The sequence below is a fragment of the Strix uralensis genome, chromosome 31 (assembly GCF_047716275.1).
Source record: "Strix uralensis isolate ZFMK-TIS-50842 chromosome 31, bStrUra1, whole genome shotgun sequence".
NCBI classification, from domain to species: Eukaryota; Metazoa; Chordata; class Aves; order Strigiformes; family Strigidae; genus Strix; species Strix uralensis.
The window spans coordinates 3,301,965-3,327,339 of NC_134002.1; the positions used below are offsets into that span (position 1 = coordinate 3,301,965).

The following is a 25,375-nucleotide window of genomic DNA, read 5'->3' on the forward strand; positions in this document are numbered from 1 at the left end:
ACTGTAGAGGGACATCCTGCCTGGGGGGCCAGACCCATTGCAGGATCTGGGCTGACATCAGGGGTAAGGAGGGGATGTGGGGGCGGGGAACTTCTGGATCGTCTCAGTGGGAAAATGGAAAGCCCTGGGCATGGGGATGGGTTTGGATGGTGCTGGGGCAAGCAGCTTGCATGGGAAGCTGAGGGCCTGGGTACACGGGGCTGTTCAGGGGTTGCTGGGGAGGAACAGGTGCCCAGTGCAGAGCTGGGCAGGGTGCGGGTGGCCATGGGCAGGAGAGAGGTAGCCATTGGGTTGCAAAAAGATGTCTTGGGTGGTGGGATGGTCAATGATGCAGCAGGGCCAGAGCTGGGCACCCCCAGCCTTGCACAGCCCATGAGGACAGAAGGGACACCTGAACTACCCTGGGGACAGCCTGGATGGGAGTGGGCTCCCACCCTGGTACCTCTGACTCTACCCTGGCAGGGGGTTGCCTCAGGCCCACAGTGCTGGAGCTTGGTGCTCATGTTGGTGTTTGAAGGTGCTACGGAGGTGAGGCTGGCAGATGGCGGCAGTCGCTGCACTGGGAGAGTGGAGGTGAAACAACTGGGCCAGTGGGGAACCGTGTGTGATGACGACTGGGACATGCACGATGCAGCAGTGGTTTGTAAACAGCTGGGCTGTGGATTTGCTGTTGGAGCTCCTCGGTACGGACACTTTGGGCAAGGATCTGGCCCCATTTGGATGGATGATGTTGGCTGCAATGGCATCGAAGCAGCCCTGTCTGACTGCACACACAGAGGATGGGGAGAAAATAACTGTGAACATGATGAGGACGCCGGAGTGGTATGTTCAGGTAAGGGGAAATCCTATTGCCCACCTCTGGGGCTGGGATTGTGCAAGGAACCTGGCTGTGCCCTCAGGGAGCAAGAGTCAGACACCAGGGCATTGCCCAGTGTGGCCGTTTGCACTGCTGAGCTGGAACTGTCATTACTGGTGTCCCCAGTTCCTGGGGAAAGGCCAGTGGGAACCTGCCCAAGGGTGCCCTTACTGCACCTGGCCCCTGAGGTGCCGCACATGAACCCTCCATCCCTGTCCTGCACTGTCTTGTTGATTCGCATCTTTCTCCTCCTGTTCACCCAGAACCTGTCTGGCCGTGCAGAGGGCCAGATGCCCCCATGCCAGAGGCACCAAAAGTGACTCATGTGGCCACCCACAGTCCTGGGGAAAGGCATGAGATGGATAGCTACTGTTGGGTTTTCCCCTCCAGTAGACACGAAGCCCTTCGCTGAAACAAAGATATTGCTCAGAGAGGAATAGCGCTGGGCTTGGGCAGAAGAGCAGGGTGGCACGTGGCACCTCATTCTTCTCCCAGGGTAGTCCCATGAGAGCCTGCCCATGGGGACATGGCCTTGTCCAGGCAGTGCTGACCTGCTGCCCAGCCACTCCTGCCTGCCCCAGCCCCTGGTTGCTCGGTGCCACGGGGGATTTGTCAGCAATTCCTGGCTCTCCTCTGCACCTGCCCTTGCACCGGGAACTCGTGTAAGCCCACGGCTGCTCTTCTGCCCTCTCTGCTACCTTCTGCCTGACCACTGGGTGGGGTGTGCCCAGCAGTGCACTCTGGCCGTGGCTGTGAACCTCTTTCCCGGGTAGGTGCCTGAGCAGGGTGGTGGCACAGCCACCGACCGCAGGTACAGCCTCACCGTACTTTTGCCCTGTGACACGTCCAATCCCCCAGCAGTGCCCCAACAGCCCGAGACCCCCATGGGAACAGGGTGCACTTCTCGTGGCACCAAGGGGTTCCTCATGCCTGGCCCTGAGCTCAGTGGGGCAGAGCAAGCTGCAGCAGCCAACAGCACCTGGGCGCGTTTCCCTGAACCCCAAGCGCTCTGGGTGCAGCAGTGCCCAGGGACCAGTACCTTGGGCAGCCCAAGGTCTCTGGGGCAGCAGCACTTTGTCCGAGACATTCCTGTGGCTGTGGATGCTGGGAGAGAAGCAAGCCCACAAGTGCTGTGCTGATTTCTGAGGAGCAGCAGGGTGGGGGCTGATGTGTTTGTGCCATCAGCAACCCCTGAGAGCAGCTGGGGATGCTGTAGAGCTTTTTGCCTGTGGCCACCTTGGAGATCAGACGAGATGTAGTCAGGGTATTGCCAGAGGGCTGTGGGAACTCTCAGGGGTCTTTGGTTAGACCAGAATCTGTCCAACTGCTCTAAGGGGACAGCCCCTCCTGAGGACGTAGAGTGATCCATGATGAGGATTTTTGGAAAACTGTCTGTGACTCACACTTTGGTCCCAAAGGCACCAACGTGGTTTGCAGGGTCTGCAGTGGGTCTGCAATAGACGCATAGCCCTGAGTGCTGTGATGGTGTAGCAAAGGGGTGCAAGGAGGCTTGGATGTGTTTGTGACACCAGCACTCCCCCGGCAGCTTCCTCTGGGATGTGCAGTGGGCGATTTGGTCAGGGCTTGGTTGGAGGTGGTGTGGGATGTGGGAATGTAACTGCCAGAGGGCTGTGGGAACTCCCAACTGTTTTGGGTTTTTTCCAGAATTTGTCCGTCTCGTGGAAGGGAAGAGCCGCTGCTCGGGACGTGTGGAGATCCGTGATGGGGACCAGTGGAAAACTGTCTGTGCTTCCCACTTTGGTCCCAAAGCTGCTGACGTGGTCTGCAGGGAGTTGCAGTGCGGCGCAGCCCTGCCCATCCCTGGAGGAAGTCACTTTGGAGAAGGGGTGGGTCCCATCTGGGATGGAGAGCTGCAGTGTGTGGGGAATGAATCCCTCCTCTCCTCCTGCCCCAGGGGGTCCCCCAGGGACCAGCCCTGCGCCCACGCAAACAGCGCTGTTGTCACCTGCACAGGTAAGGACTCAGGGAGGGGTGTTGAACACTGGGGTTGTGCTGGGGGCAGGGAAGCAGAGCTGGGACTGTTCTGGCCTTGGCGTGAGACCAGGAGGGGTGATGTTGTCTTCTGCAGTCTCCAGTTATGCAGGAAAAGACACGGAAACCAATGTCCCACTTCTGTTCCATCCTCAGGAATTTGGTGCAGGGCTGCAGAAAAGTTCAGGGTGGGGACAGAGGGACTCTGCCCCCTTAGTTACTGCAGCTGCTCCTCTGGGTGCAGTTGTGCAGGGGTCAATGCCTGCTGCCCTGTCACAATGTCCGGGGGCCAAGGGGACCACAGGGATCCCTCTGGAAATGGAGCTTCTTCCTGTGTGTCGGTGTGACAAGGGGTAGAAGGTGAACAGGTTCATTGACCCTGTGCTTCTCTCAATGGGAGAAAGGCTGTTTCCAGGGCTCCCACATCTATGGCCGTTAGTGCCTGTGCGTGTCCATGGATTTGCCATCCTTGAGCACCCTTCCTGGAGCGCTGGCTCTGCCAGCTCTGTTCCCTGTGGGCCAGAGGTGTCTTAACTGGTGGCTCTTTGCTCTGTTATCCCAGAGGCACAGCCAGTCTCAGGGGTACCCGGGAAGGGGTGTGGGCTGTTCACACTTGCCCTGGAGTCAGGGTGAGCCCCAGCCTGACCAGATGTAAGTTGTGATGTGGAGGCAAGGGAACTGGGGTGTCTGTTCCACAGGGTTGCAAAGAGGTGACCTTCTGGGGGGATCCTGGACAAGGGCAGAGCTGGGCTAATGCCCAAGGACAAGGAGGGGAATGGGTTGGAAGGCCGCACTGAGACCATCATGTTGCTCCAGAGGGGACAGGGAAATGCCTGAGGGTGAAGGATGAGTTGGGAGGGGCCCAGGGCAGGCTGTGGTCCAGGGGAACTGGGAGCTCTGGGGAGGAGCAGCCACGTGTGCTTGGGGGGGCCCTGGTGGGGACAGGTCTCTTTTCAGGGTGCTGGCTGGGGAGGAGCAGGTGCCCTGGATAGCCATGGGCCAGGGGGCTGCTGGAGTGGAAGGAAGTGCCAAAATCTGTGGGGCCAGAAATGACCCAACATGGCCAGAGCTGAGCACCCCCAGCCTTGCACAGCCCATGAGGACAGAAGAGACACCTGAAGTGCCCTGGGGACAGCCTGGAGGGGAGTGGGCTCCCACCCTGGTACCTCTGGCTCTACTCAGACCCACAGTGCTGGGGCTCAGTGCTGTCATATCTGGTCCTGTGTCAGTGTTTGAAGGTGCTGTGGAGGTGAGGCTGGCAGATAGCAGCGGTCACTGTGCTGGGAGAGTGGAGGTGAAACAACTGGGCCAGTGGGGAACCGTGTGTGATGACGACTGGGACATGCACGATGCAGCAGTGGTTTGTAAACAGCTGGGCTGTGGATTTGCTGTTGGAGCTCCTCGGTACGGACACTTTGGGCAAGGATCTGGCCCCATTTGGATGGATGATGTTGGCTGCAATGGCACCGAAACTGCCCTGTCTGACTGCACACACAGAGGATGGGGAGAAAATAACTGTGAACATGATGAGGACGCCGGAGTGGTATGTTCAGGTAAGGGGAAATCCTATTGCCCACCTCTGGGGCTGGGATTGTGCAAGGAACCTGGCTGTGCCCTCAGGGAGCAAGAGTCAGACACCAGGGCATTGCCCAGTGTGGCCGTTTGCACTGCTGAGCTGGAACTGTCATTACTGGTGTCCCCAGTTCCTGGGGAAAGGCCAGTGGGAACCTGCCCAAGGGTGCCCTTACTGCACCTGGCCCCTGAGGTGCCGCACATGAACCCTCCATCCCTGTCCTGCACTGTCTTGTTGATTCGCATCTTTCTCCTCCTGTTCACCCAGAACCTGTCTGGCCGTGCAGAGGGCCAGATGCCCCCATGCCAGAGGCACCAAAAGTGACTCATGTGGCCACCCACAGTCCTGGGGAAAGGCATGAGATGGATAGCTACTGTTGGGTTTTCCCCTCCAGTAGACACGAAGCCCTTCGCTGAAACAAAGATATTGCTCAGAGAGGAATAGCGCTGGGCTTGGGCAGAAGAGCAGGGTGGCACGTGGCACCTCATTCTTCTCCCAGGGTAGTCCCATGAGAGCCTGCCCATGGGGACATGGCCTTGTCCAGGCAGTGCTGACCTGCTGCCCAGCCACTCCTGCCTGCCCCAGCCCCTGGTTGCTCGGTGCCACGGGGGATTTGTCAGCAATTCCTGGCTCTCCTCTGCACCTGCCCTTGCACCGGGAACTCGTGTAAGCCCACGGCTGCTCTTCTGCCCTCTCTGCTACCTTCTGCCTGACCACTGGGTGGGGCGTGCCCAGCAGTGCACTCTGGCCGTGGCTGTGAACCTCTTTCCCGGGTAGGTGCCTGAGCAGGGTGGTGGCACAGCCACCGACCGCAGGTACAGCCTCACCGTACTTTTGCCCTGTGACACGTCCAATCCCCCAGCAGTGCCCCAACAGCCCGAGACCCCCATGGGAACAGGGTGCACTTCTCGTGGCACCAAGGGGTTCCTCATGCCTGGCCCTGAGCTCAGTGGGGCAGAGCAAGCTGCAGCAGCCAACAGCACCTGGGCGCGTTTCCCTGAACCCCAAGCGCTCTGGGTGCAGCAGTGCCCAGGGACCAGTACCTTGGGCAGCCCAAGGTCTCTGGGGCAGCAGCACTTTGTCCGAGACATTCCTGTGGCTGTGGATGCTGGGAGAGAAGCAAGCCCACAAGTGCTGTGCTGATTTCTGAGGAGCAGCAGGGTGGGGGCTGATGTGTTTGTGCCATCAGCAACCCCTGAGAGCAGCTGGGGATGCTGTAGAGCTTTTTGCCCGTGGCCACCTTGGAGATCAGACGAGATGTAGTCAGGGTATTGCCAGAGGGCTGTGGGAACTCTCAGGGGTCTTTGGTTAGACCAGAATCTGTCCAACTGCTCTAAGGGGACAGCCCCTCCTGAGGACGTAGAGTGATCCATGATGAGGATTTTTGGAAAACTGTCTGTGACTCACACTTTGGTCCCAAAGGCACCAACGTGGTTTGCAGGGTCTGCGGTGGGTCTGCAATAGACGCATAGCCCTGAGTGCTGTGATGGTGTAGCAAAGGGGTGCAAGGAGGCTTGGATGTGTTTGTGACACCAGCACTCCCCCGGCAGCTTCCTCTGGGATGTGCAGTGGGCGATTTGGTCAGGGCTTGGTTGGAGGTGGTGTGGGATGTGGGAATGTAACTGCCAGAGGGCTGTGGGAACTCCCAACTGTTTTGGGTTTTTTCAGGATTTGTCCGTCTCGTGGAAGGGAAGAGCCGCTGCTCGGGACGTGTGGAGATCCATGATGGGGACCAGTGGAAAACTGTCTGTGCTTCCCACTTTGGTCCCAAAGCTGCTGACGTGGTCTGCAGGGAGTTGCAGTGCGGCGCAGCCCTGCCCATCCCTGGAGGAAGTCACTTTGGAGAAGGGGTGGGTCCCATCTGGGATGGAGAGCTGCAGTGTGTGGGGAATGAATCCCTCCTCTCCTCCTGCCCCAGGGGGTCCCCCAGGGACCAGCCCTGCGCCCACGCAAACAGCGCTGTTGTCACCTGCACAGGTAAGGACTCAGGGAGGGGTGTTGAACACTGGGGTTGTGCTGGGGGCAGGGAAGCAGAGCTGGGACTGTTCTGGCCTTGGCGTGAGACCAGGAGGGGTGATGTTGTCTTCTGCAGTCTCCAGTTATGCAGGAAAAGACACGGAAACCAATGTCCCACTTCTGTTCCATCCTCAGGAATTTGGTGCAGGGCTGCAGAAAAGTTCAGGGTGGGGACAGAGGGACTCTGCCCCCTTAGTTACTGCAGCTGCTCCTCTGGGTGCAGTTGTGCAGGGGTCAATGCCTGCTGCCCTGTCACAATGTCCGGGGGCCAAGGGGACCACAGGGATCCCTCTGGAAATGGAGCTTCTTCCTGTGTGTCGGTGTGACAAGGGGTAGAAGGTGAACAGGTTCATTGACCCTGTGCTTCTCTCAATGGGAGAAAGGCTGTTTCCAGGGCTCCCACATCTATGGCCGTTAGTGCCTGTGCGTGTCCATGGATTTGCCATCCTTGAGCACCCTTCCTGGAGCGCTGGCTCTGCCAGCTCTGTTCCCTGTGGGCCAGAGGTGTCTTAACTGGTGGCTCTTTGCTCTGTTATCCCAGAGGCACAGCCAGTCTCAGGGGTACCCGGGAAGGGGTGTGGGCTGTTCACACTTGCCCTGGAGTCAGGGTGAGCCCCAGCCTGACCAGATGTAAGTTGTGATGTGGAGGCAAGGGAACTGGGGTGTCTGTTCCACAGGGTTGCAAAGAGGTGACCTTCTGGGGGGATCCTGGACAAGGGCAGAGCTGGGCTAATGCCCAAGGACAAGGAGGGGAATGGGTTGGAAGGCCGCACTGAGACCATCATGTTGCTCCAGAGGGGACAGGGAAATGCCTGAGGGTGAAGGATGAGTTGGGAGGGGCCCAGGGCAGGCTGTGGTCCAGGGGAACTGGGAGCTCTGGGGAGGAGCAGCCACGTGTGCTTGGGGGGGCCCTGGTGGGGACAGGTCTCTTTTCAGGGTGCTGGCTGGGGAGGAGCAGGTGCCCTGGATAGCCATGGGCCAGGGGGCTGCTGGAGTGGAAGGAAGTGCCAAAATCTGTGGGGCCAGAAATGACCCAACATGGCCAGAGCTGAGCACCCCCAGCCTTGCACAGCCCATGAGGACAGAAGAGACACCTGAAGTGCCCTGGGGACAGCCTGGAGGGGAGTGGGCTCCCACCCTGGTACCTCTGGCTCTACTCAGACCCACAGTGCTGGGGCTCAGTGCTGTCATATCTGGTCCTGTGTCAGTGTTTGAAGGTGCTGTGGAGGTGAGGCTGGCAGATAGCAGCGGTCACTGTGCTGGGAGAGTGGAGGTGAAACAACTGGGCCAGTGGGGAACCGTGTGTGATGACGACTGGGACATGCACGATGCAGCAGTGGTTTGTAAACAGCTGGGCTGTGGATCTGCTGTTGGAGCTCCTCGGTACGGACACTTTGGGCAAGGATCTGGCCCCATTTGGATGGATGATGTTGGCTGCAATGGCACCGAAACTGCCCTGTCTGACTGCACACACAGAGGATGGGGAGAAAATAACTGTGAACATGATGAGGACGCCGGAGTGGTATGTTCAGGTAAGGGGAAATCCTATTGCCCACCTCTGGGGCTGGGATTGTGCAAGGAACCTGGCTGTGCCCTCAGGGAGCAAGAGTCAGACACCAGGGCATTGCCCAGTGTGGCCGTTTGCACTGCTGAGCTGGAACTGTCATTACTGGTGTCCCCAGTTCCTGGGGAAAGGCCAGTGGGAACCTGCCCAAGGGTGCCCTTACTGCACCTGGCCCCTGAGGTGCCGCACATGAACCCTCCATCCCTGTCCTGCACTGTCTTGTTGATTCGCATCTTTCTCCTCCTGTTCACCCAGAACCTGTCTGGCCGTGCAGAGGGCCAGATGCCCCCATGCCAGAGGCACCAAAAGTGACTCATGTGGCCACCCACAGTCCTGGGGAAAGGCATGAGATGGATAGCTACTGTTGGGTTTTCCCCTCCAGTAGACACGAAGCCCTTCGCTGAAACAAAGATATTGCTCAGAGAGGAATAGCGCTGGGCTTGGGCAGAAGAGCAGGGTGGCACGTGGCACCTCATTCTTCTCCCAGGGTAGTCCCATGAGAGCCTGCCCATGGGGACATGGCCTTGTCCAGGCAGTGCTGACCTGCTGCCCAGCCACTCCTGCCTGCCCCAGCCCCTGGTTGCTCGGTGCCACGGGGGATTTGTCAGCAATTCCTGGCTCTCCTCTGCACCTGCCCTTGCACCGGGAACTCGTGTAAGCCCACGGCTGCTCTTCTGCCCTCTCTGCTACCTTCTGCCTGACCACTGGGTGGGGCGTGCCCAGCAGTGCACTCTGGCCGTGGCTGTGAACCTCTTTCCCGGGTAGGTGCCTGAGCAGGGTGGTGGCACAGCCACCGACCGCAGGTACAGCCTCACCGTACTTTTGCCCTGTGACACGTCCAATCCCCCAGCAGTGCCCCAACAGCCCGAGACCCCCATGGGAACAGGGTGCACTTCTCGTGGCACCAAGGGGTTCCTCATGCCTGGCCCTGAGCTCAGTGGGGCAGAGCAAGCTGCAGCAGCCAACAGCACCTGGGCGCGTTTCCCTGAACCCCAAGCGCTCTGGGTGCAGCAGTGCCCAGGGACCAGTACCTTGGGCAGCCCAAGGTCTCTGGGGCAGCAGCACTTTGTCCGAGACATTCCTGTGGCTGTGGATGCTGGGAGAGAAGCAAGCCCACAAGTGCTGTGCTGATTTCTGAGGAGCAGCAGGGTGGGGGCTGATGTGTTTGTGCCATCAGCAACCCCTGAGAGCAGCTGGGGATGCTGTAGAGCTTTTTGCCCGTGGCCACCTTGGAGATCAGACGAGATGTAGTCAGGGTATTGCCAGAGGGCTGTGGGAACTCTCAGGGGTCTTTGGTTAGACCAGAATCTGTCCAACTGCTCTAAGGGGACAGCCCCTCCTGAGGACGTAGAGTGATCCATGATGAGGATTTTTGGAAAACTGTCTGTGACTCACACTTTGGTCCCAAAGGCACCAACGTGGTTTGCAGGGTCTGCGGTGGGTCTGCAATAGACACATAGCCCTGAGTGCTGTGATGGTGTAGCAAAGGGGTGCAAGGAGGCTTGGATGTGTTTGTGACACCAGCACTCCCCCGGCAGCTTCCTCTGGGATGTGCAGTGGGCGATTTGGTCAGGGCTTGGTTGGAGGTGGTGTGGGATGTGGGAATGTAACTGCCAGAGGGCTGTGGGAACTCCCAACTGTTTTGGGTTTTTTCAGGATTTGTCCGTCTCGTGGAAGGGAAGAGCCGCTGCTCGGGACGTGTGGAGATCCATGATGGGGACCAGTGGAAAACTGTCTGTGCTTCCCACTTTGGTCCCAAAGCTGCTGACGTGGTCTGCAGGGAGTTGCAGTGCGGCGCAGCCCTGCCCATCCCTGAAGGAAGTCACTTTGGAGAAGGGGTGGGTCCCATCTGGGATGGAGAGCTGCAGTGTGTGGGGAATGAATCCCTCCTCACCTCCTGCCCCAGGGGATCCCCCAGGGACCAGCCCTGCGCCCACGCAAACAGCGCTGTTGTCACCTGCACAGGTAAGGACTCAGGGAGGGATGTGTGGGCCTGGTATGTGGACAGGAGGTGTGGATGGAGTTTTCTGTAGTATGAAAAGAAATATTCCTTTGATATAGAACAAGGGCATGTTTTCCCTCTGGCCTCTGTGCCAGCTACTGCGGGTACAAAGCACAAATCCACCCTCTTTCCTCCTCCTCTGTCTCCAGAGTACACAGGGTTCAGGCTGGTGAATGGCAGCACAGTGTGTGCGGGGAGGGTGGAGGTCCAGGTGCTGGGGACCTTGGGGAGCCTCTGTGCCTCCCACTGGGATCTCTCGGATGCCCACGTTCTCTGTCGTCAACTCAACTGCGGGTTTGCTGAGTCCATTCCTGGAGAAGAGCATTTTGGGGGAGAGACTGGCCCTATCTGGAGAGACTCATTCCACTGTGATGGGACAGAAGCCCACCTGTACCAGTGCCCGGTGACCACCCTGGGGGCCTCACCGTGCTCCCAAGGGAACACTGCTGCAGTCATTTGCTCAGGTGAGTGCCAGAAAAATGCTACATTAACTCTATTTATCATTTGTGTTCAACATGGCCACCCAAAGCAGGGGTCCCATGGCCAACCAGGCTGACTTTCTCCCTGGAGAAACCCTGGCTTCCCCAGGAGCCATCTGGAGGGCTTTCCCTGCTCAGAGTGAGCTCTCCACTTTGGGAGAGCTGAGGATTGAACAGAGGCAAGCATCTGCCCCCAGGGCAGTGGCTTAGGACCCAGCACCACCACCAGGCCTGGGCTCCTTTGTTCTCGTACTGTGCAAGGAGCCCTGGACAGGGCTGCAGGGCTCTGTCCCATCCCTCTGGCTGCAGACACCCACATCCCTTCCCACAGAGAGCCCTGCAGAGCCTCATCCCACCACCCAGCAGGAGCTGCCTGTTCCCCCAGCAGCAGCAGACCTGGGTTTCAGCTGCGGGAAGCGTCTAGGCTTTGCCCTCGCTTCTCCTTAGCCCAAGGCTCAATCTTGTCCAGTTTGGTGGTGAAATTCCCCCTCGCCCCGCTCCCTGAAGGGTGCCATGCTTCCAGTGCCGCCCATGGCTGTGGTGTCTCTGCTCTCCCCAGGCTCAGCCATCTTTGGATCCCTGCGGCTGGTGGGCAGAGGGAGCCGGTGTGACGGACGAGTGGAGATCTTCCAGGATGGGGTGTGGGGCAGAGTCTTGGATGACCAGTGGGACGTGCAGGAGGCCAGTGTGGTGTGCCGGCAGCTGTGGTGTGGGGAGGCTGGGACAGCCTACAACCCCCCAAAGCCTGAGCGAGGGATGGGCCCCGTGGGGCTGCGAGGGGTCCGGTGCGCAGGGCATGAGGCCAACCTGAGCCTCTGCAACACCTCCCTGCCTGAGAGCGTGCTGGCGGCAGGGGTTGCGGAGGACGTGGGAGTCATTTGTGAGGGTGAGTGGCACTGCGCAGGCCCCCCAGGTGACGGTCTGTGTGGGCAGGCAGTCCCTGGCAGCAACTGGGGGTTGTACCCGCTGCAGGGAGCCGGTGGCTGCGGCTGGTGAACGGGGCCGGGCGTTGCGCAGGGAGAGTGGAGATCTACTACCAGGGCATCTGGGGGACCGTCTGCGATGATGGCTGGGACCTGGCTGATGCCGCCGTCGTCTGCCAACAGCTGGGCTGCGGAGGGGCAGTGGAGGCAGCCGGCTCTGCTCGGTTCGGGGAAGGCTCCGGGCAGATCTGGCTGGATGGTGTGAACTGCTCCGGGGCTGAAGCTGCTCTCTGGGACTGCCCGGCTGGGCCCTGGGGGCAGCACGACTGCGGGCACAAAGAGGACGTGGGAGTCATCTGCTCAGGTCTGTGCCAGGAGCTGTGGTGGGAGCCTGGTTCCTGGGGGGGCCAGGACGCGGGGAGAGCCGGGCATGGCTGAGGCTGTCCCTGGCTGCCTCTGAGCTCCTGCCTGAGACTGTCCTGAGGACATCCATGCATGGGTACCTTCAGTCCCCCTGGGGATCCCTGGGTACTTCAACCTTTCCTGAGGGTTAACAGGAAGGGCAGGGGTGTCTGTCCATCAGGGACTTGTCTCTGCCCCTGGGTGCAAGGGGGATGTGTTGGCCCTGCCCCTGCCCGGCTGAGGGCCTGAGTGATGCAGAGGTGTCCTGGCTCCCACAGCCTCAGGGCAGCCTGTTCCCCCTTTGGGGATTTTTCCTCCCAGAGTTCGCAGCCCTGAGGCTGGAGAACAGTGACGGCTGCTCCGGGCGCCTGCAGGTTTTCTACAACGGGACATGGGGGAGTGTTTGCTCAAACTCGATGACTCTCGCCACGGTGACGCTGGTGTGCAAGGAGCTGGGCTGTGGGGACGGAGGGTCCCTGGAGAAACCCCTGACCTATGGCAGGGTGTCTGGCCCTGCCTGGCTGGATCGCGTGCAGTGTGGGGAGAGAACCAGCTCCTTCTGGCAGTGTCCCTCCAGTCCGTGGAACCCACAGTCATGTGAAAACCTGCAAGAGGAGACCAACATCACCTGCAACGGTAACTCTGAGCCACCCGGGCACCCTTGTCACCCCAGCTCTTGCTCCCTGCTGGTCATGGCCAAACACAGAGAAAGAGCTTGGAGGGGCTTTTCCTTTTCATGTCAGACACTTCTGATGCTAGTGACATAAACATGACCATGGCCACACACATCCAGCAGCAGTTGCCACCCAGGTTGCCAACAGCACCTGGGAGAGGCAGAGGCATCTTCAGGTGAGGTCTCAGAAGAGACCAGACAGGTTTCAGAAGAGCCTCCCCTCCACAGACAAGCTAGTGCTGCACTTTGAACCAGGGACCTTTTGGGGCTGAGCAGTCAGGGTACCCCCACAGTCCTGCTTGTGTCCCCTGAGTGACCAGGGTTGCTGCCATGACCAAGATGGTACAGGGAGGCACAAGCAGAGCTCAACCCTACTCTCTTCTTCATGATCCCCCAAACCAGTCCCTTCACCACAGTGTTTCCTTTTTCAGCGGGACACCCAGAAACGCCCCCGGCCCCTTTGGCCCCATGCCCCAACTCCACGAGCTGCACAGGTAGGGATCTGCCCTTCTGTGTCTGGCAGGGCTCTGTCTGCTGTCCTGGAGCCATGGGAGGTCTTTGCCTTCTCCAGCCAGGGAGAAGATTCGTACTGTGGGCGGAGAGGATGGGTGCTCAGGCAGAGTGGAGGTCTGGTACCGTGGCTCCTGGGGGACGGTGTGTGACGACTCATGGGACATGAAGGATGCCGAGGTGGCGTGCAGGCAGCTGGGCTGTGGCCCTGCGGTGTCTGCCCTGCATGAGGCTGCATTTGGGAGGGGGATGGGCCCCATCTGGTTGGAGCAGGTGGAGTGCCAGGGGATGGAGCCGTCCCTGCAGGACTGCTGGGCCCGACCTGGGGATGGCGGTGCTTGCCGGCATAAGGAAGACGCTGCCGTGCGCTGTTCAGGTGAGTGGCAGGGCTGGGACATCTCGGTCAGGTATTGGCAGGGAGCTGGGGAAGACCTTTTGTCCACGTGGTCCTGGCATGGCCCCTGACCTCTCAAGAGCAAGAATATTCCTGCAGAGTGCAGGAGCCTGGTGCCAGGCACGGGGCAGCCTCAGTTGAACTGGGGTTATCCCCTGGGCTGCCTGTGCCATCCTGCCTGCCTCCGAGAGCAGAGGCACTGGGCCCTGGCCTGACCTCCCTTTCGGACACTACAGGAGGGACAATTTTGGTGGGGTGTGTCAGAGACATCTACAGACACCCCCATGGTGTGCTGGGGAGGAGGCTCCCCAGTACCTGCACACCCACTGTCTCATCCCAGCTCTCCTTTTCCTCCTCTGCAGCTACACCCAGGATGACAACATCCCCACCCCGAGCAGGTAAATTATCCTCCCCGTGGGGCTGGTTATCCCCAGGGCCAGGCTGTGACTCACAGCTGGATTGAAGGGGCTTCTTGCTGGGGTATGAAACTCTCTGGAGAAGGCACTGGGGTGGTGGGAAGGTCAGTTGTAATTTAGTCAGCAGGATAGAAGCTTCCCTATCACTCACCCCCAGGGCCCTCCAGCCCCTGCTGCCTTTTGTGATGGGGTCAGGGCTGGCACTGCCTCCACCTCTCTCAGGCCTGGTGTTGCCCCTTCCATGTTCTCTCCCCTGCAGTTCCCACCCGAGGCCGTCAGATCAGCAGTGGGAGTGTCTCAGTGCCCGTCATCATCTGCATCATCCTGGGGGCCCTTCTCTGCCTGCTTCTGGCCATCCTGGCTGGGCAAGTGCTGAGCACCAGGGCTGGGCACAGAGGTGAGTCCTTCCCTGGAGATGCCAGGGGGAGATACTTCCTGGAAGGGCTGTGGGGTGCTGTGGGGGGTGCCAGCAAAGGTCATCAGTGAGGGGCACAGGCAGAGTGGGAGGATGAGACTGTGGGCTGCCACCTTCACATGTGCTGCCCCACTGAGTGCCTGTCTGTGGGCCACCAGCAGCAATGGATGGAGAGAGTCCAGAGGTGGGGGGAGCTAGCGATGGGGCGAGGAGAGAAATGGCAGAGTAGGGGCGGCCAAGGCTGACAGTGCTCTAGGTAGTGCTGGAGGGGGCTCCGAGGCAAAGGAGATGCTAAGAAGAGGGCAGGGCAATAGGTTCCATCACCGTAATGTCAGGCACCGAGGCTGTTCCTCTGCCCAGCCCTGCCCACCCCCAGGACAGGGGCCCTACTATGGACCTGTGGGGCAGACAGGGGCAAGCTCCAGGTGGAGAGGAAATGTGGGATCTACTCCAGGGTGAGATAAGGGGGGCATGACCCAGGGGCCAGAGGGGCATGTGCGCTGTCTCCATAGGGATGATGCAAGGTGAGACTGCCCCAGAGAATCTCCCCAGTGATGCTGCTCTCACAGGAGATGTGGCAGCCATGTCTGGGCAGTGCAGTGGGGCTGTGCTGTTGGAGCAGTCATGGGCTGGCCCAAGGAACAGGTTTGGGGGAGCACAATGTGATCCCACTGCCCCTCTGCCTGTCCCTGTGCCAGCCCTGCTTCTGTCCCCAGGCTCCAGGAGAACTCAGGAGCCCTTCCCCGAGGCCGTGTATGAGGAGATTGGTTACAGCCCAGTGTGGGAGAAGCAGGCCAGGTTTGGTCACCCAGGTGGGTGTGGGTCCTCCCTGAAGGCACATCTGCAGGACCCTTTCCCCTGATCCCAACAGGAGCTGATCCCCTGAATCCCCCTAGTCCATGGTCTCTGCAGTGCTGGAGCTGTGGGGTCTGTGGGGGGAGCATCCAGGTCCTGGGCCCAAGAGAGGAGCTTTCTCCCAGTCAAGATTTGACTGTCCCAGCTGGACAGCCCCTCTCTTCCCGCCCCTGCACCCCATGTGGCACCCGAGAATTGAGGGAAGGGGCTGTCCTTGGGCAGCTCTGGGAGCACCTTTGAAACAGGGTTTGTCCCGGAGGAGCAGGGTGAATTCCCAACACTCCTCCCCATGCAGCCCAAACTCTGTGGGTCCCCCTTCCCCAGCAGTGCTGACCATGAGCCAGGTCAGTGGGGCTTGCTCCATAACACCTGCTGTGCTTCGCTCCAGGCTCCTCTTCAGAGCAGTCGCTGACCCAGCTGCAGCCCTACCCTGGGGTCAGCGAGGAGGAGGATGGTCTGGGATCAGCACCAGGTAATGGAGGCAGGAAGGGGTTGATCTCCCTGCAAATATGTGATGGACAGAAGAGTCACTTGGTGTCACCATCAGAGAAGGGGAGGACGTGGGCATCTCCTGTGGTGCTGCCAACCTGTGCCTCAGCCCTGTGTCCCTGCGCATCCTCCCATCCTCTGTTCTGCAGGACGTACCTTCTCACTGTCACCCGCTCCCGTCTCCTTTCAGATGTCCTTGTTCTGCCCGGAGGTGACCCAGCAGATGGCTATGATGATGCCAGGGATGTTTCTGATTTGGGGGAGGATGCTGTGCCTGGGCAGGGAGAGTGGGAAATGCCCAGGATGCCAGAGGAGGGAGCAGGCTCCAGGGATGTACCCAGAGGTGAGAGGGAAAGACAGCGCTGCCTGTTCCTAGGGTGCCATCCCTGGTGGCCCCCCAGGTCACTACTGTACTGACACCCAAATCTCCTGGGAAGGGGAAACCTACCCTGGGAGTTTTCCTTGAAAGGCCTGGGGGTGGGAGAAGGAGCTGAACGTGGTGAGGAGCAGGGAGGATGATGGTGTACAGACCCCATGGGGTGACCTGAAACGTCCGGCCTTGCTGCTTGCAGGGGGCAGCCCGCACTCCCAGAGAATTGCTGAGATCCCTGGAGCTGAAGGAGACACCTCGTCCCTGTCCCCGGGGAGCATGGGCTATGATGATGCTGAAGAGGTGTCTGTGGCACATCCCCATGAGGACACAATGGCTGTGACACTGTAGCTTGGTGCACAACAGTCCCTGAGCCCCAGGCCAGGAGAGTCCATCCCTGCCCTGCAGCTGCATGCAGCCAGGAGGGAGGAGAGGGCTGTGCAGCTGGGTGCAGCCATGACCACCAAGGAACCGACTCCCTTGACCCATGGGCAGCAGAATCCCCCTGGAGTTTCTCCATTTTTATTCCCATTTTTATGCTGTGCATCCTTATTTGTTCTTATTAAAAGTCTCTGAGGGCTTTGACCCAGAGCTGGTCCTTGACTGCCAGGTGTCAGGGCATCTCCCTGAGTCTGATCATGGCAGCAGAGAATAAAGACACAGTGGTAGGGAAGGGGCACGTCTCAGGGACAGCAGGCTCGGGGTCAGGCTGTGGGGCCCGTAGTCCCTGGGGAATAATCTCAGTGACAGAGGCATTTCCATCCTGCTGGCCACAGGCAGTTTCTGCTCAAAATGGCTCTCTGATGCACCCCAGTGGGAGCACCCATCTCCTCACCTGAGGGAGGCTGCTCTTTCTCCCAGGCCCTGCCTGGGTCACGCTGGTCCCACAGTGCAGAGGCCATGACAGAGCTGCCATGTCAGGGTAAACCTTGGGCTTTTGTCTCACAGAAGTGAGTCCTAAGGTGAACACAGAGCCCTGAACACCCCAGCCAGCCCCATGCAGGATCGTGGCCTGCAGATTACCTCCCCCAATGCTTAGGAGGCAGCTCTGCTCCCCAGTGCCACAGCACAGGGTGCAGAGACACTTTCTGGGACACAGAGGGCTGGGATTCCCTCTCCTCATGCTCTGTCAGGGCCCGTCTCCATGGGCTGTTCCTGCTGTTCCTGTGGCATCCCTGAGCCCCCTCCTCCTGCTCCCCTCCAGCTCCCACCCTGTCCTCCTGCTGCCTTGCCAGGGATGACAGTTTGGGTTGTGTGTGGGGCAGGACTGGTGGACAGGTACAGGAGGGCTGGGAGCAGCGAGGCTGAGGGCACCTTTCCCTCAGCGCTGTTAGAGGGCCAGGGGGATGGAGAAAGCAGCCCCACAGGACGTGTGCTACAGCCAAACGCCGTGGTCCAGCCCCTGGCCTGGATAAGGGTCCATACAGGAGGATGTTCATGTAGGCACATTTCCATGGCAGTGGAGATTTTGTGTCCCTCCACTGAACCAGTTGCTGCTGAGAGTTGAGCCAGGGTCCCTCTCCCTCAGCTGGGATTTCACCTGCCCCAGCACCCTCTTATGCCAGGTGGGGAGAAGGGTTTGACACCTGGCACTCAAACTGCCAAACTGCCCAGCCTTCTCCCACTGGTGGGTCTCCACATCCCCCCAGCTCTTCCCCAGTGGGCTTCTCAGCTGAGGTCTGGAAGGTGTGTTGGGTGTTTGTGGCAGGATTCCCTGTGAGGAGTAGCTGCAGCTCTGTAGCGTTGCAAATACAGGATTTGGCCCTGGAGGAAAAGCAGGGAGGAGGCAGATGTTGCCAACATCCTCTCCTATTGCAGTGTTGCCCCATTCCCTGCTGGGAGCTCCTCCACCCCTGGGGTGACCCTGGGGGGATCTGGGAGGAGCCAAAGTTCACACATCCCTCTGCCCCACATCTGGGAGCCTTCCTGCTGGCAGCCCCCATGAGAGAGCAGCGTTCCCAGGGAAAGACCCCCATGCTGATGGGTGACATACATGGGCATTGCAAACGCAGCCTCCATCGCCTGGAAAACTCCCACTGGGATAAGCTCCAGCCCTGCATCTCAGAGAAAAAGTAAAGAAGAAGGGAGTGTTATCTTCTGGACACAGGATGGTGAGAGCCTATGGGTAGTGTGGGCACTGATCTGCAGACTCAAGGTGTCCCAGGTGGGGACTGGGGAGAAGAGCCCAGTGCTTGGCCTGTCTCACCACCTCGCCAGCTCTGCCCTCCTGCAGGGATAATATTCCTCCCTTACTCTGGCACCTGGTAGAGGTTTGCCTCTTCCTCCCTGGGGAAAGAAGCCTCAGACTTGGGTGTGCTGGAGGGGGCAGCACCCCTGAGCAGAAGGAACCCGTTTCATGGCATTTGAGCACCTGAACAGTCTGGCCCAGCTGGATGGGTCCATTCTCTGCAGCCAAGCAGGATTGTCACTGTGCCCCAGAGCTGGGGGTGCTCCTGCAGCTCCTGAAGACCTACCTGAGGGGGTCATGGTGAGACCCCAACCCTCAGTACTGCTGCCCCATGCTGGGCAGAGCTCAGCTGTGGAAAGCCCACGGGAGAGCAGCCTTGTTTCTCTGAGTCTGGGCTCACTGTGCCCAGGGGCTGGGCACCCTCCATTTTGGTTGCCAGTGTTTCTGCTGGGGGAGCAGCTGAGGCACCATCTCCTGGCCCTCGCTGCCTGTGCAGGGCTGTGGACAGGCATGTGCCTCTCCAATCCCACCAGCACAGGGTGGACAGAGATACCAAACACCCCAGGAACAAGAGGCTGGGCACCAGTTCCACCAGTCCCACCTTGGCAGGGCTGTGCCTGACCTCAACATCTCCAGGTCCCCTGAACTGAGTCTCTGCTGAAGCCGGTGGTGATGGTGGTGGAAGGAGAACCTGTCCTGAGCTCCATCCCTGTGACATCTGCCAGCAGGAGAGACCCTCTTCTCCCATGATGTGTTTATGACATTACAGTCCCGGTGTCTGCCCAGTGCCCAGGGACCCTTTGCAGAAAACAGCACTTGAATCCTCCTGAGACAGGGGAAGTCAGGGCTGGTTGATGAAGAGGAGAAAGCCCCTGAGCCTCCTCTGCCCCCCAGGCCAACACCCCTCTGTGCCACATCTATCCCGAACTCCACAGCAGGAGCAGTGCAACAGGGTGAGAGAAATTCCCTCCCTAGGATGAGGTGTCCCCAGACTGTGATGGCACCCCTGGGTGTGTAGTGGGGTAACATGGGGGTAGAAACCCTATGACCCTTCCCCAGTCACTGGGACCCACTTTCTCCCTCACTCCAAAAAGGCCATTGAATGACTCCAGCGTGTCCAAAGAAGGACAACGGAGCTGGTGCAGGGTCTGGAGCACAGGTCTGGTGGGGAGCGGCTGAGGGAACTAGGGGGGTTTAGTCTGGAGAAGAGGAGGCTGAGGGGAGACCTCAGCGCCCTCTACAACTCCCTGTAAAGAGGGTGCAGAGAGGGGGGATGAGTCTCTTGAGCCAAGGAACAAACGCCAGGACAAGAGGGAATGGCCTCAAGCTGTGCCAGAGCAGGGTTAGACTGGCTCTTAGGAAGTATTTCTTTGCAGAAGGGGTTGTTGGGTGTTGGAATGGGCTGTCCAGGGCAGGGGGGGAGTCCCCATCCCTGGAGGGGTTGAAGAGTTGGGTTGACCCAGCGCTGAGGGATCTGGTGGAGTTGGGAACGGTCAGTGTGAGGTTCATGGTTGGACTGGAGGATCTTCAAAGGCTTTTCCAACCGAGATGATTCTGAGATTCTGTGACTGTCCTGACAGCAAAGCAGTGCCTGGGACAGCCCTGGCTGGGCTCTGTGGCCGGGTGGGTGAGCATGGTCAGCTGTAAACTCCAAGGCTGATCACTTGACCACATGCGTGGATGGTGTATTCATGGTGGCCAACCTGGGGCAATTGTGTTGCCCAGTGCCATAGGTCTCTCCCTGCTGAGCCCCTGCCTGGCAGAGAGGGTTTGGGACAATCAAAACCAGACCAGAGTCACCATGAACTTCTGGAATCCTTGATGACTGGGGAGATGTTCAGGCTGGAGACAGGGGACGACCTCCTGGGTCACAGTTGTCACCGTGTTCCTGATGGGCCAGAAGGCTTCTGTAGCAGCAAGAGGGGAGCCCAGCAGCTTGCTGGAGCTCATGAGCAGCTCTTTCTTCTCTGGGCAGGGCGTGATGGCTGTGAGGGGCTGCAGCGGGTCCGGACAGTCCAGTCTAGTGTGTGAAGATATTTGGGGATGGAAACTGGGGACAGCTGGGACACTTGTGCTGTGAGCCCTGGGTCTGGTGCTGAGAGGACAGAGAACACAGAAGTGATGTACAGAAAATGCAGAGGGAGCTAAATTTGGAGAGTAAAAATGACATTCGGTGGTTGAGCTGGAGCTGTTTGGAAGTCACAGTGTGGTGACCTTCCATGCTGGACCCCAGGGGAACCACTGCTGGCACTTCTGTCCCGACCTGTGCCCTTGCAGGAGGGAGGAGCGATGCAGAGGGATGTTCATGTGGGTCCCCAGGGGTGTCCCCCTGTGCTGTGTATCTGTGTACAAAGAGTCCTGCCCAGGGGGAGGCTGGGGGCTGGTGGTGCTGGAGGAAGGCTCCTTCTAGCCTCTAGATCTGCAGTTACAGCACACAGGCAGTGCTCTGCCAAGAGGTGAAGGAGAAAGGAGGGCCGGGGCAGGATGGAAGAAGGCAGATGGGCTCTGCAGAAATCTAAGGGAGAAAATCATTGCTGAAGCCTGGGGTTGAACCAGGGACCTTTAGATCTCTGTCTAACGCTCTCCCAGCTGAGCTCCTTCAGCCCTGCCCCACAGCTCTTGTCCCTGTGCCACCCCTGCCAGGCCACAGGCTGACACCCATGAGGAGAGCTCCTTGGGGACACACCCAGGAAAAAGCTGTGCCCAGGCGTCTCCCTGCCTCCATGTCCAGATGTGCTCCAGGGGTGGGGTGGGTGCCAGCTTACAGTGGGAGTGCCAAGATCTGTGTTGGGCCTTCATGACAAAGGTGATGGTGACGAAGGCAAGTGGGCAGGCCAGGTATGGGCAGTTGCAAAGCCTGAGGGTGGAAGAAGTGTGGGGTTGGTAGAAGACTTCTCTCCCAGGGAAGAGAAGGCCCAAGGGAGGCCGAGCTTGTGCTGGTGCTTCATTCTTGCCTGAGCAGGAGTGGTTTGGTCAATGGTGGGAGACCATGTTTAGGGGGAAAGAAGGCTTGAAACCCTACATGGATCTGGATTGCACAACCTCTCAGGGCAACCTCTTCCAGCGTGAAGTGACCTCTTGGTTATGACTTCATGGACCTCAGGGTCCACATCTCCCACCTGAATGTTCTTTCAACTTTCATCCCTTGTTTTTCATTTTCCTATCATGCATCATGACGAAGAACCTGCCTCGATGTTCTCAACCACCTGACAGGTTTTGAGATGCTTCTACAAGGTTCACCAAAGCCTTCTCATCTCCATAGTGTTCCCTCAGCCTTTCCTCAGGTGGGAAGTTCTCCAGCCCCCCGATGACCATACACACACCAATGTGTTGGTGCCCCTTCAATGAACTTGCTCCTGTTGACCAACGTCTTCCCTGTACTGGGGGCAGGAGACCCCAGACTCGGTGCAGAACTTTCCATGTGGTCTAACGAGCGCTAGATGGAAGGGGAGAATCTTTCTCCTTCATCTCCTGGCCATGCTCCTCTTCATCCAGCCAGGACGCTCTTGACCTTCTTGCCTGCCAGGGTTCACCACCAACTCACGTGCAGCTTGTTGTCCACCATGACCCCCAAGGCCTTTTCTGCTGGGCTGCATCCCATGTGGGGCTGTTCCCAGGGTTAGGCCAGCCCAGGGCAAGACTTGACATTTCTCCTCTCTGAAATCTAGTAGGTTCTTGTTGGCCCACTCTGTCAACCTGTTGAGGTTCCTCCAGAAGGCAGCTCACCAGTGTATACACCAGCCCCCTGACTCAGTTTGGTGTCATCTGCAAACTCTCAGCTCCTTGTGCTGGGGTTGTGTGTTGGGTTTTTGGCAGCAAAGGAGGGGACTACAGTGTTGGCCCCTGTGAGAAGCTTCTCAAAGCTCCTCCAGCTCCAAGCTGGAGCCACCTCTGGCCAGGGCTGAGCCAATTAATGACGGTGGCTGCCCCTCTGTGATTGAAGAAGGGGAACCTGGAAGGAGGAGTTGGAGTTGTGAGGAGGAGTTGTGAGGAGAACACCTCTGTGAACACCTCTGCAGCCCATGGTGAGGCGGTAGGGCCACCCCCCTGCCACCCATGGAGGTCCAGGTGGAGCAGAAACCCACCTGCAGCCCGGAGAGAACCCCCCACCGGAGAAGGTGGCTGTGCTTGAAGGAACCTGGGACTCTGTTGTAGTTCAGCTTTGGGAGGACCGCAACACGTAGGGGTGACCCACGCTGGAGCACCTCTGGAAGAATGCATCTCATGGGAAGGACTCATGTCAGAGAAGGTTCATGGAGGACTCTCCCATGAGAGGGACCCCACACTGGAGCGGGGGAAGGGTGCGAGGAGTCCTCCCCCTGAGGAGTGAAGAGCAGCAGAGACAACGGGTGATGGATTGACCACAACCCCCATCCCTGCCCCTCTGCGTCATGGCGGGAGGAGGAGTTAGAGAAATCTGTTTTATTAAGTGTTGTTTTAGTTAGTGTTGGAATTAAAATGATGGGGTTTTTTCTTGTCCTAGCGAGTAAAACCACAACAGTGGTGGAGATGCAGCCCAGGTCGAGGAGGGAGAGGTTGAGGAGGAAGAAGTACATGGGGGTGTGCAGGTGGTGGTCACAGGCGATGGCGGTGATGATGAGGCCGTTGCCCAGGAGGGCAGCCAGGTAGATGCCCAGGAAGAGCCAGAAGTGCAAGAGCTGCAGCTCCCGCGTGTCTGCGAATACCAGGAGGAGGAACTCAGTGATGGAGCTGCCGTTGGACATTTGCTGCCTCTGTGTATGGATATCTGAGCAAGCAGGTAAAGGCAGGGAGAAGTTAGGGCAGAGTTCTCTGAACCAAACCTATCCCAGTTCTCATGGAAACCCCTCAATTGCCTTGACCCTTTCAGGGAGACCTTTGTCAGGTCCTTTTTATGATCTCTGTCTGGTGCCATCTCACCCTACCTGAGGAAGATCTCAGGTCCCCGCTCCCAGGCAAGGACACGCGGGGCTCATTGCAGCTGCCCACAGACAGATGATGAGCCGCATTGCTATGGCCTTAACACCGAGTTGTATTCTCCATGGGGCGCAGAGACCATGGGAGAGCTGTGCCCTTCTGGAGGGCAGCCTGCAGCCCAGCAGGACCCCAGGGAAAGAGTCAAAGCCCTGAAGATGGGGTGTACTTAAGTGACACACTGCCATGCCCAGAGCCCCCAGGCAAGATGGGGACACAGGCAGCAGGGACAGGAGGGGAAACACAGAGAAATGCCCCAACATTCCTGCCAAGGGAGGAAGGACAGGGACAGACAGACAGAAACTCAGGGGTTTCTCCTCAGTGCAGGTCAGGATGCCAAGAAGACTCAGCATGAAATCCCACAACCTTGGGGGCAAAGGCTGTGCTGGGTGGGAGAGGAGACAAGGGAGGTGCTCCTTAAAGGTCTTTGTGCTGCAGGGGATGGCAGGGAGGTGCCCAAATCCCCTTCTCATGGCATTTGTGGGAGCAGCTCCCTGTGTGTCCCTGCCCATGTCTCTGCTGCCTGGAGCTGTCACAGCCAGGAGCTGCTTCTCTGTCCCCACGTCTCCTCCCTGTCAGTGTTCACAGCCCCCATTCCACCCGCTGTGTGCTCAGTTCTGCCCTGCAGACCCCTCCTGGCAGCCGGGCCCTGCCCAGGGGCATCTCTGTGTGTGCAGGGGCTCAGGAAAAACTCTGTCAAGTGCTAATGAGAACTGGGGTCTTAGTGCCTGCTCCAGAAAGGAGAAATAAATTCCACTCTCCCAGTGCCCACCCAGAGAACCAAGAGGACAAAACTCAAAGCAAACACTCCTCCCCTTTTAGGTAGTCTCCATCTTGACCTTTCTCTTGAAAAGTCCCCTTGAAATTCCCTGGGGGTGATCTGGAGCAGTGAGCAGCCCTGACCCATCCAGCACCCTCTCCACAGCAGAAGGACCCTGCCCTGCCAGGGGTCTCTCCTTCCCCCCACAGCTTCTCCCCACAGTGCCGTGATAGGTCCCAGGCCTTTGAGCTTTGTGGCAGGACTCTGGAGAACAACCAGCTGTGGATGGGGATCAAAGCAGGGTGACTTGAGCAAACTGCACCCTTACCAGTCCATGGGGCTGCACCCAAGGGTGCTGAGAGAGTGCTTTTTCCCCAGGAGGTGCTGGTCTGTTGTGATCTCAGTAAGAAAGGCACTCAGACTCTGTGACACACCTTTTAAAATGCTGTCGTTAGGTCTGGCACTATAAGGGGAGGAGATCTAATGTCCCCTTAGATGGTGGGAAACCCAGGTGGTGTGAACGGGCCTTCGACCTGAATGCAGAATCATTGCAACCATAGAAGAGATTCCCCTGTTTTGGCCATTCAAGTTACAACAGGATGTTCATATGAGGAAACAACTCTTTCTCATGTCTATGGTCAAACAGAACTGATGTTCTCATGAGAACTTGTTGCTGCACTGTGAGGTACAGGCAAGGCCATGCTGTACGTACAGCACCAACTGCTTGATGGAGAATGGTCTTCTGGTCAGGATCTGTGCTCAGGTTTCCCTGGGAGAAGGCTGCGCTCCACTACGGTGCCACAGCTGAGGTGCTGCGGCCCAAATGTGCACTGGCAGGAGGAGCCCCATGGCTTGTCACAGCGCCGGGACATTTTTGGATTAAATGAGATGTGGTGGGACGGCTTGCTGAGTTTCCATTGCTTCCTGCAGTGGAAGGATACAGGCTCTGCTGGAGGGAGTGGCAGGGAGGATGAGGATGGGAGGATGTCCCATGTGTGAAGGAGCAGCTCAGCTATATGGAGCTCCTCTACGAGATGGACAAGAGGTTGAGTTAGATTGTGTGAGTGAGGATGAGAGGAGAAGTCAGTCTTGGCAGGTATAAACTACTTGATCAGGGACAGCAGGCAGAAAATGTCTTCTGTCAGCAACCCGAGGAAGTCTCCAGGTTAATGAGCAGGTTCCTGTGGGGGACTGCAAGTGCCCTGGCATTCACTGGCCAGGCAAATCAACACAGTGGCTACAGCCATGGGGCTCTTGGGATGACTTCTTAGCAGAGCTGCCAGGTGGGCCAACAGGGGCGATGCTGGACCTGGTCCTGACCAACAAGGAAGACCTAGTCAGGGCTAGGATAATCTGTGTCAGCCTTGGCTGTCGTGACCATGAAATAGTGGGGTCCCAGGCACCAAAGGGCAGTGAGGAAGGCCAGCAACAGAGCACAGGCCAGTGGACTCCAGAGGAGGAGTCTGTGATGTACCTGGGAGATGATCCAAGCAGTGCCATGGGAAGCAGCTCTGAAGGGAGAAGGAGCTCAGGAAATCTGATAGA

At 58.6% G+C, this 25,375-nt stretch overlaps 1 pseudogene; it reads left to right on the top strand.

Annotated features, from left to right (window-relative positions):
- Positions 1-628: 628 nt before the first annotated feature.
- Positions 629-19,074, top strand: LOC141936022 (scavenger receptor cysteine-rich type 1 protein M130-like; annotated as a pseudogene).
- Positions 19,075-25,375: the final 6,301 nt, after the last annotated feature.